This window comes from Aptenodytes forsteri, unplaced genomic scaffold, assembly GCF_000699145.1.
Source record: "Aptenodytes forsteri isolate BGI_AS27 unplaced genomic scaffold, ASM69914v1 Scaffold111, whole genome shotgun sequence".
Classification (NCBI taxonomy): Eukaryota; Metazoa; Chordata; class Aves; order Sphenisciformes; family Spheniscidae; genus Aptenodytes; species Aptenodytes forsteri.
Window position 1 is genome coordinate 1,704,343 of NW_008794710.1, and position 11,105 is coordinate 1,715,447.

At 39.2% G+C, this 11,105-nt stretch overlaps 1 protein-coding gene across 2 annotated transcripts in view; it reads right to left on the bottom strand.

Moving 5' to 3' along the window:
- Nucleotides 1-8,018, bottom strand: part of STK32B (serine/threonine kinase 32B) — a 161,652-nt gene extending 153,634 nt beyond the window's left edge. For both annotated transcript variants that reach the window (XM_019470628.1, XM_019470627.1), the window contains exon 1: nucleotides 7,969-8,018. The gene's annotated coding sequence lies outside the window, so the exon portion shown is untranslated. The remainder of the gene's footprint in view (nucleotides 1-7,968) is intronic.
- Between the last annotated feature and the right edge of the window lie 3,087 nt (nucleotides 8,019-11,105).

An 11,105-nucleotide genomic window follows, 5' to 3' on the forward strand; every position in this document is an offset into this window, starting at 1 on the left:
AATGAACTGTCTTTATCTCAACCCACGAGTTTTCTCATTTTTACTCTTCTGATTCTCTTCCCCATCCCACCAGGAGGGAGTGAGCGAGCAGCTGTGCGGTGCTTAGTTGCCTGCTGGGATTAAACCACGACACCCCTAAAGAGACTGTAGATGACTAGCTTGGATGTAGGCATATGTGTTGTACATGTTTAAAGGTAGGCAATATTATTCGCCATTAATTTTCTTTGGAGTTATATGGTGCTTATTTTTAAAAGTCTTTTGCGAAAATATTCCCTTTCTAAAGAGGGTTTTTCTACATAGAATCCTAGAATCATTGAGGTTGAAAAAGACCTCTAAGATCATCGAGTCCAACCGTCGACCCAACACCACCACCCACTAAACCATGTCCCTAAGTGCCTCATCTACTCGTCTTTTAAATACCTCCAGGGAGATGTTTTATTCATATTGAACTTGCTTTTCAAATTTTGCAAACAACTGTAACTGCAGCTGAGCACAGCTGGGTGCTCCACTCTTCAGACATTCACACCCGGTCTTCTTGTGTAAAGAAAGATGTGCAACTGTACTGGGTTGTTTTCAAGTCAGTGTAGCTACTGCTCTGTTTAAGAAAATGCAGACACAATTACTTAGAGGCCACTATTGCACTGGCAGATGTACCTCACCTGCTTCATCTACACTGTTGGGTGGTTTTTTCCCTGTTTTAACAGGTGGAGAACACTTTGCAATCAACTACTCTGCACTTCTTGATGCAAAAGAAATGTGGGATGGCAGGGTCTTGACACTGCCTGTGAAGCTAACTTTCAGGAGTTCATCACAGGTATTTCCTTCACAGTTTTATTTTGCTCTTCACAATTTAAAAAAAAAAAAGTCTCCAAGGTGGTTCTCATCTGCCTAAGCAATGAGGCCCGCATGTAATGAAATGAAGTTCTTAGGCTCTCTGATTGTTTACCGTGAATTTATAAATACATGAGTTATTCTTCATAGCTTAGGAAGTCCTAGACCTCCTTAAACAGGTGAAATATGTTGGTGTGTTGTCCTGTAGCTTTTCTCTCTACTGCCTGTGTTTCTCTCCAGTTTACCTATGTATCCGGGAAATACTGGTGTTCCACATGCTTATGTGTGTATTCCTGTAGTCTGTGAGAGATTGAAAGTTTTGCCATATTTTTATCAGAAAATAATTTCTTTTAACCAAAGAACAAGTTGCAGCAAAGGAAAACCTCCTTGCTCATAAGGAAGACACTTTTTTAGTATGAGAGTTGTGAAGCTCTGAAAGAGATTTTTCGGAGAAGCTGAGGAATCTCCATCCTTGCTGATTTTTGAGAACTCAGTTGCAGCAGGCTCCGAGACAACTGGTCTAATGCTGGAGTTAGCCTGGCTTTGAGTAGGAGGCAGGACTAAGGAGGCAGGACAAGTGGTTTCTTCCAAAGTAAGATCTTCTGCTTCTTAAATATGGCTTGATATTTTTCTGGTTTTCATAAAATGGTTTTCATTTTTTTTTTTACTACCACTGCTTAAGGCTGCCAAATAGTTTTTATTTTGGGTGGTGCAAAGAAAAAGTGCTAGATACAAGTGCAATAGTGAGTGAAACATGACTCCAGCCATCATAACATTAAGCCTTGCTACTTTTTCAAGAATGCAATATTTGAACAGTCAGTACACTGCTCCATTTAGAGTTTTACAGGTTTCAGGTATCACCATGTTTTGGAAACCTGAACACAACCTGTGCCATGATAAACTGAGACCTGCCATTTCAGAGGAGAAACATCAGAATGGATAGAGTGTACTATCTACTTACAGAGCATCTCTGATGAGATAATTCAGCTTTTTGCTGACCAAAGTCGGGGAAAGGGAGAGTGAGTTTATTACTACGTACCTAAACAGGAAGATGGGCAGATGAAATGTACAATTCCAGTCCCATGGAAGTACATGAAGAGAGATGCAGCAATAAGACCCTGACAATTAGTTATTCGTCATGGCAACCAGATGAGTAGTTTACTTAAAGCTTGATAGCAGCTCAGAAAAGTGCTAAGGAGCTTCATCTCTAACAGTCAATGAAAAAATGAATGACATTGAAAATGCTTTTCAGTAAGCCTTTTCCACTGAGACTTTTCAAAATTACTGAAATTAAAATTTCTGTCAGAAGACAGAACATATAGGATAGCATACTAGTACCTAGTACGTCGCTAGTGCAGGCAGCTGAGGCTATAAACAAGTCGATTGCATTAGCAAGCATCTTCAGAAGCAAAGTTCCAACTCGGTCTGAGTTATGCTGAACCATCGTATCAAGAAAAAAATTATATTTGGAGGAAGAGAACTTCCTAACCAATTGTTTGCGTCTTTGTATGAGAACTTGATGGAACTACCAAAAGCAGTCTCAGTTTGCCAACATCTGTGCCTGACTGCCACATCACTGCTAGCCACTAACTTAGAATCATAGAATCATTAAGGTTGGGAAAGACCTCTAAGATCATCGAGTCCAACCGTTGACCCAACACCACCATGTCCACTAAACCATGTCCCTAAGTGCCTCATCTACTCGTCTTTTAAATACCTCCAGGGATGGGGACTCCACCACTTCCCTGGGCAGCCTGTTCCAATGTTTAACCACTCTTTCGGTAAAGACATTTTTCCTCACGTCCAATTTAAACCTCCCCTGGCGTAAACTTGAGGCCGTTTCCTCTTGTCCTATCGCTTGTTACTTGGGAGAAGAGACCGACACCCACCTCGCTACAACCTCCTTTCAGGTAGTTGTAGAGAGCGATGAGGTCTCCCCTCAGCCTCCTTTTCTCCAGGCTAAACAGTCCCAGTTCCCTCAGCCGCTCCTCAGAAGACTTGTTCTCCAGACCCTTCACCAGCCTCGTTGCCCTTCTCTGGACACGCTCCAGCACCTCAACGTCCTTCTTGTAGTGAGGGGCCCAAAACTGAACACTGAACATGTCTTAGCTGTTATCACAGGGTTGTATCTTTTTTTATATCTGGGAGAAGGTAACAATGAATTGCCTTCAAAACTATCAGGTTAAAAGAAATTTGACCGGAGTGTGACTTGGAGCCACTTTCCCTCAGAACCAGGGTAAGAAAACCAATAGATTTTGACTGCAGGGCTAAACTTCATTTTTCAGGAGCAACATATGCTATGGTCTACTTCTAAGCTACCTTCTTGGATTTCCTCTGACTTCACATGCAAAAAATAGAGCGCCTACAGATCGAGTTTGACCTGCAGATTAATAGGTCACACAGCCACTAAGACTGCTATGGGTGACAAAGTGCCCTATGGACTATTGCAGACCTAGGTAAGTGAAGCGAGAGAGTTATGTTGAGTAAAACTGGGGCAGAATTTGCTAATGGTTTGCTGCAGAAAGCCGCATAATGCTGTGTAGGCTGAGAAGCCATAGGTAGCTTCAGAGAAGCTCTTCTCAGAACAAAAGATGGGGATGGCTGAAAAGTTTGACTTGCTGCAAAACACAGATTTCTCCTGTCTCCGACTAACTTCAAAAGACTTCTAGCTGCCATGTGCTTGGTCCAGAGAGAACAGCAGGGAGCGGGAGCACTTAGTATCAAGAAAGCCATTTTGGTCTGAGTTTGGTACATAAGTACTTAGACTTCTCAAACTACCACATGATATGGTTTCATGACAGGTCATAAAAAAGGAGAGATGCAAAACTGCAGCCAGAGAAAGCTCCTCTGTGCAAGGTCCCTGATAGTGGAGAGCTGGCAGCTGGAGTGTACACCTCAGCCTTGCTCCTGTGTCATAATCTTATGCATCAAGTATGTCAGGTCACTAGATCAGATGGAGCACCTATAGCTGCCATGAGTAATCACAGCCCAGGAGAGGGTCTGTGGTACTGCATTGCCAGAAGACACTCACCTAGACATAGGGGACTACAAGACAGAGGTCAGCTATATGTTTCACACTCAGTGTGGGAACTGACAAATCTGCTATGAAGCGTGTGCCTGAAATACTGCTACCTTGTCTGTTCTTACCCACATACTCTGAAAAATTAATGTTTATACTTTCAGCCTACAAGAAGAGTTGGAAAGATTTACACAAAGAGGCTGGAGAATGGATGTCATAAGTTTGGCTTTACACTGCCAGGGAATTTCCTTGAAATAGGGGGATTCATTCCCAGATTCCCCTGAGCAAACCACGACAGCTGGAGCAGGGACCAAGCATATGGTTAGTCTCTTTTCATATTAACTCAAGCTAAAAAAATAGGTGTTTATACTGTCAAACAATATTAATATTCTGCAGCTGTGTGTTATGTTCCTTTCAGGATAGCAGAATATTTTTTCTGAAATACTTTGCATATTATTTAGTAAAGTACCCTCGATCAGTGCAGACGTGATTCTGGGCTCCCATCTGTTTTACACCAGTGTAATTTCAATTACTTCAGCAGAGGAAGTCACTGTTTTATACAACCAAATTAATCAGAACTAAGTCCTGTGTCTCAGCATCTTAGACAAATAGGAGAAAGAGTTTGTACATTCATATCATAATTTGAATTTAACTTAAGGAGGTCAGATTATTCAATATACCTGCTCCCATGAACAAAGAACTTGAAGAAAATTGGTACTATAATATTCCTGAAAACTAGTCGTTTCACGTGAATACAAATTATTTTGTGGCAGTAAGCCTGCAATTATGATTACTGTTGCAGTAAAGAACAACGATAATTCTCGTATTTCACTCCTAGTCAATTTTGTACTTATTGGATGATCTTCAAATATATCATTTTTTGCAATATTTTGTTTGATAAGAATGATGGCTCTAGATATAGTAAAATGGAAAAATTTAACCAGATTAAACATGAGAGAGCATTTTTAAGGTATCACATGGCATAAAGAAATAAATACTTAGACCAGTGTTCAGCATTTTTGGTTTGAGTATTTTAAACTGTCTGCTTCTGAATTGACTTAGAAGGGAAATATTTAATATATGAATAAAAGCTGTTTGGACAAAATTTCTGACCTGGCCCACTTCAAATGTATTTGGAAATACGAATAGCTGGAACATGCCAAGCATAACTAGCTTAATGGTTTTAAAAAAAATAAATGAATGTTTCCTGTTCCATATGAGGACACCAAAGCATAAGCAAAAAGCTACTTTCATCTACCTAGCAAAGCAAGGTCACTGAAGCCATGAAGGCTACCTTTGGAGGAGTGCCACATACCTCAGTTGGGTACCACTGTCACCCTTGCAGCAGCTCACAGGTCCGTACCAGTGTCTGTATGTACAGATACATACACTGGGTATGTATACATGTGCCCAAGAGTGGGGACAAGTATCCAGTGAGTGGTCACACACCGGTCTGCCATAGTTTGCACGTCACTTGGCTTGAACAAAAGAACTGTTGACTTGCACAGAAGCTGTGGCTGCAATGGTCCTATGCAGGCTCAGAGCTCACCTTCTTCATCTGTCCCTTACCAGGGTGCAACCTGAGCTCTGAAAGGATGCCTTTCCAAGCAGAGAGAAGCAAGCTTGGTTGTTTCTGGAAACAGGAGCATGCTCCTTGTTTCTCTTCTCTCCACACCCATTTCCTACACTCCTCACAGCTGCTGTGATGTATCTTCACTTTTTCTGGGGAAGACGCTACAGTGCGTACAAGACTGCACCTGTTCTTAACATGTCCCTAAGAAACAGCGTGTACCGAGGCAGTCGCTTAAAACAGGTGGCCACTTCTCAGAAAAGACAAACTCTTGAGATACAAACATTTAATACCAAATGGCCTAGGAATTCCTGTAACAGCAAATGTTGCTACTGTGAATTGAAAATGCCAAAGGAAAAGGCAGGGAGCTGCTTTCTGAAGCCAGCTGGGAGGGACAAAGCGTAGCTGCTGAAGCAGTCAGACCCGATGGAGAAGGTGAGGTGCTAAGGATCACCTTGAGCTCTGTGCACAAGAGCGAGCTGAGCTGCGTGGAGTCTCTGCCATATCAGCTACCTCCTGCAGCAATATCCTGCAGAGGCCTAAGGTTGCTGTAGCAACCACAGTAATTTAAGAAATACTGAGAGAGAGAGAGAGAGAGAGAGATTGTACCAACAGCAATAAAATAAAAAAGTAAAGCATGTCTTAAAACATCCTACTACTCTCAGAAAACAAAAAAGTCCACAGAGCAGCCATAAAGGAAGGCAGTTTAAGGAAGGTGTGATACCAAACATGGTGTTACATGTTGCAGGATGCTAGAGCACAATAGACCCCAAACAGTAAACAGCTAGTCAATAGAGATTAGAGGTCTTACATCATTTGTTGATGTTTTCTGCTGCCAGGTACTTCCAGAAGCACAGAAATAGGAAAAGTTGCCGGCAACAAGGCTTCTAAATGAATGATAAAGGCAAGACTGACTCACAGAGAAAGACACTTGAAACGATGACTGATTTACCATGTTGTGCTTTTGGCTATGGTATAATAGGTAATTTTAAAATGGTTTTCTTTCTTTCCCTGTCTGTGGAAGAAAAAACAAGGTGATTGGTCAGAGGCTTGCATTCATTTGGTAAAAATAAACCTATTATGCCAAGGACTCTTCTGTTGCATTGACAGCTGCAAAATAAGGATTTAAGTTTAGAGGGGACTGAGTCCTTTCTTGCATTAAACATGTTCTCTCAGAGTTGTGAAACTCTATTCTCACCCATACATATCACCAAAGCAGGTTCACAAGAACACTGCAGCTATATGAGCCTGTAAGAAAATCAGATGCTTCTAGAAATATCATAGAAACATTCACCAGTTTCCTGAATGCCATGGAGAAGAGTGCATCAAACAACAACCAACATGCCTTCAAAAAGCATGTAGGCTTGTATTATTTTCCTGCATGATGTGGAAGGGTGAGGGCCCCTTTGAAAGGGCAGAAACAGTAGAGGTGTGAATGGGGAAGCTCTGAAGAAAGAGGGATGCAGGTGATCTTTGTGATGGCCAGCATGATTTGGATATATCTTTAACTGCTTATCCTGGAACTAACTTGCACTCCTGGACCTCTATGTAGTTTGACATGATATTCCATCAGTTATTATTGTGATAATAAACAATCATAGATCTCCAGCCACCCTGATTTTTAAGGGATTCTTAAAAATCTACTCAGCTGAATAAGGACCATGCCGTGAAGGACCATGCTGTTCTGTGAGAAGTATTTCAGGCCTCTGTAAAATGAAAGTCATCTTTCTGTGTGGAAGGTCAAAAGCCACCAAAATCCTGCGTATGTGCTTAATGCATAACTACAGAAGTAGCTCACCAGCACTCAGCTGGCATATATTCAAGAATCATTTAAATCAAGATCTAGATAGCTATTGCTTGATCAGTTACTGAAGTTATATTTCACCTTCAAATTTATTCCTACGAGTAACAGTTTCTAATATTTTTATAATATGATTTTCTCTGACTGCATGGCCTTGTATTTACCCATATTAAAATTTAAAACCTTGTTATAGTCTTTATTATAGGAAAGAAAGGTTGTCTATTCATGTGTAAACAAACCATTAATCTTCTCTGTTTCAGCAAAAGCCTGTTGAATTGAACAAACATTTACTCAATGATCATAATTACAGTGTATGTCAGTTTATACAGTCCCAAATGTATTGAATCTATGTAAAGTGCCTTTAAAATACTGCAATTATTTTAAAGACACAAATAAGTCCAGAGATTTAAGAACAAGATAGCTCTAGTGGACTGTCTAAAAAAGTAGTCTGCTCCTACTTTTTTGTTTGTTTTTGTTTTGGGGACTGATTTCTAAATTATGTTAATCCCCACTGAGGAGATATAATTATTATAATCATTTTTACTCAATTAATTTTAATGAATATATTGTAATAGAAATAATTCAATGACTAGTCAGAGTCAGTTCATACTGATGATCAGATGTCTTTAAGAAGCAGAAGGCTACAAAACCTATGTTTCTTTATCCTAGTCTAATCAAGTCACACCAGAAATACACAAAGGAATTCTCTATTAGATTTTTAACTGCTAAAAATAAATTGATTCTTACCTTTCCAAAACTCCCTTTCCCAATAGCCCGCAATATTTGAAAGTGGTCAAAGTTAACTGCAAAATAAAGGAGAGAAGAAAAGGAAAATAGTTTCTAGAGTGTTAAGTCAGAATCAGAAATGAGATAAGAAAAGTAATGACAGTGTTTCCAAGTAATGTCATTTTACCATGTGGTATTTACTTTTTCTCTTAAAACACCAAACATATTTAATATCTAGCAAAGAGGAGTTTTGCTTTAAAATATGCTCCATTAATTTTATTCATCAACCCATCTTGGTCCAATGCCTCCAGTGCCCAATATCTCCAAAAAGAAACATACCTCTGCCCTAACCAAGTAACAAGACAGTAAGTTAGCATTACACAGCCATTAGCAGAAACTGCTCAGCATTTTCCAGAAAGATTAAGATCTATTAAAAGGGTACTGAATAATTCAGGTAAGCACCACTGTCTGCTTATAGATACATAGTAATATAAGGATAGTATTGTTACAGTAATCATCCTGCAGGATAATTCCCATATTCTGTTACAGTGATGGAAGCTTGTCCCATGATGAGCTAGCAGGATCAGCCCCTCCGAGCTTTGCTGCCTTAATACAATACATAATGCTAATATTGTATGACTATTTCATAGATGTAGCATAAGTTTGTTTTGGGAGATTTCATTTTAGCTTGGCAGTAGAATGGATTTACTCCTGCTTCATGAAAATCTGACAGCACAGTCTGCCCTAGACACTGAAGTGGTTTGCTGTGAAGGTGAGTGAGAGATTTCATTTCTCAGAAATGTCATTATTGTTGGTGTTGCATGAGACTGAACACAGCATGACCTTCAAATCTCTGGTTCATTGGTAGGTCTGGTGGCTTAAAAAAAATCCAACAACATCCTGAACAAAATTGATATGGAGCCACTGAAACACAACCATGAAAATGTGTGATACAGTTTATACAGTCACTTGTCAGAAAAGAATCACACTTAAAGCTAAACTCAGTGAACCGGAGTTGACAAAGTTCAGTGCAACTTAACAGGATTTTTTTTTAAATTAAAACTTTCTTACATTCCTGGCTTTGGTCATGTACCTCCATCTATGCACCTGTTATTAGCCTAACAGGAACCAGCAAAATTATGGAGACACTGTCACTGGAAAAATGTGGTAACATGAACAAATACAAATGTGACTCACGTCATGATGAAGAAAATCATATAAAACTAATAATGCTTTAAATATCTGTCAAAAAAATTGTACCAGCTCAAGCTAAGCACTAAGTAGGAAGTTGCAAGTTTGATATACATCAAGCCACTGAAAAGGGCTAAAATTTTATTTTCGCTGTTCCAGTAATATCTCATTTACACTATTAATGCCACTTATAATGTATTTAAGCATTTTTTTATTTATGCTTGCTTACATTGTCTTCAAGGAAACATGTTTGCTCCTTTCATTAGTGCAGCTATAGCAACCACCTTCCTGGTAATTGCTGGAGACCAAATCAAATCCAGAGCTGACAGAGCTGAAAGCAGCAGACTCTAGTCTTTAGCAAAGATGGTAATTCTGAATATAGCAGTTTTAGGATTTGGATACTAAAATGAAAATGCATAACCTTGCAAAGGATTTATAAGCTGCTTGGAAATTGGAAAACAAATTTTGTGCTGAATCACGTAAGAGTTAGGGTTACCCAGATGTTTGAGAAGCAAGATTGTCCATCAATGACCTGCAGCTGGGGTCTCTGCCCACAGATTTTACCAGTGGGGCACTGTCTTGTAGTTTCTGCTGGTCAGTACTGGTGTGATGATGGACAACATGGTCAGTTTAGCAAAGCCACCTTCCACACAGACTTATGTCAATTTAAATCTTGTTCCCACAGGTCATCCCTCCTAAGTGCATGACCCTGAACAGAGGATTTGAGAGCTTAATGGCTGGAATCTTTAAGGTCATCCTTAAGTTTAAGTAGGAATTCAATACAGCATTGAAAAGGTTCAAAACAATGTGTTAATGTCATTCATTTCTTTGATAGGGAAAATTCAGCAGTTTTTCCCTCTAGCACACTGGTGGTGTCTGTGTTACTCCCCTGCTTTCAAACCTTCTGATGTTTCCTGTTTATTTTACCATTTTTTAAGAAACATGTTCCTTAAAGAAAGCTTAGTTTGAGTTTGTTCTTTACCTTGCAGTCACTCAGCTGAGGCCAGTTCCCAAAAACAACTGGAAAACTGTTGAACCAGTCTGTAATTATCTAAATTTCAGTCAAGCCACATTTCAATAAGGCTTGACTATATTATTTTCCTGAAGCCTGTCTGGTTTTGAAATACATCAGTTTGATGAATTATTTTGGTTTTATAAAACTAAGATTAAGCATTTATTTTCAGCTATGAGAAGGACATTTTTTATTGTCCATATAACTTCTATTCTACTTCTCTGTACTTCCTTCTTTAATGGTCTTTATTGCTCTGAATGACTAGAACAACTTTTTTTAATTGGATTTAATTGTAAATTGGACTTCCATAAGAAATAAATGACTAAATGAGGCATTAGACCATGGAATTTAAGATGGATTATTAGTAAGTCAAATAAGTGGTTAAAAAACACAACCACAACAATTCATCACATTTTCTCAATTTTTATATTTAACGAATAGAAAGTGGGATGTTTGTTACACTTTCAGATCTTCATTAAGAAAAAAGTATTTTCTTTCTACAGTTCACTGTCTCATAAGCCTTTCTAAAATCAAGGTACAATGATTGCAACATGTTTTGTGCAAGAAAAAAGAAAGATAATTTTAAGTGACTGTGGAAGTATGTAAACGCAACTGAGCCTACATTTGAAATGAGCTAGGCTTGCAGCCACTGTGGTCTTCTGGAAAGGGTTACTTCACTAAGGTGAGACAACTTGGTCTCTTTTGATCATTCAAACATACTCACAACATTGTAGATTCAAACACTGGGGAAGTTCCTCCCTTGGGATGTTAGGAAAGGATAATAAAAGGGACACCTTTGCAGTTGAGACCAATACCAAATTCAGCTGACTAAAACTAAGATGCTTTAAGCAACAGTCCCATCAACAACAGATCAGCCATGCAGAAGTCATGTTAACATCACAGCCCTGATAAACAATGAACGGTCAGGCTAAGTTCACTGCCACATTACCACAGT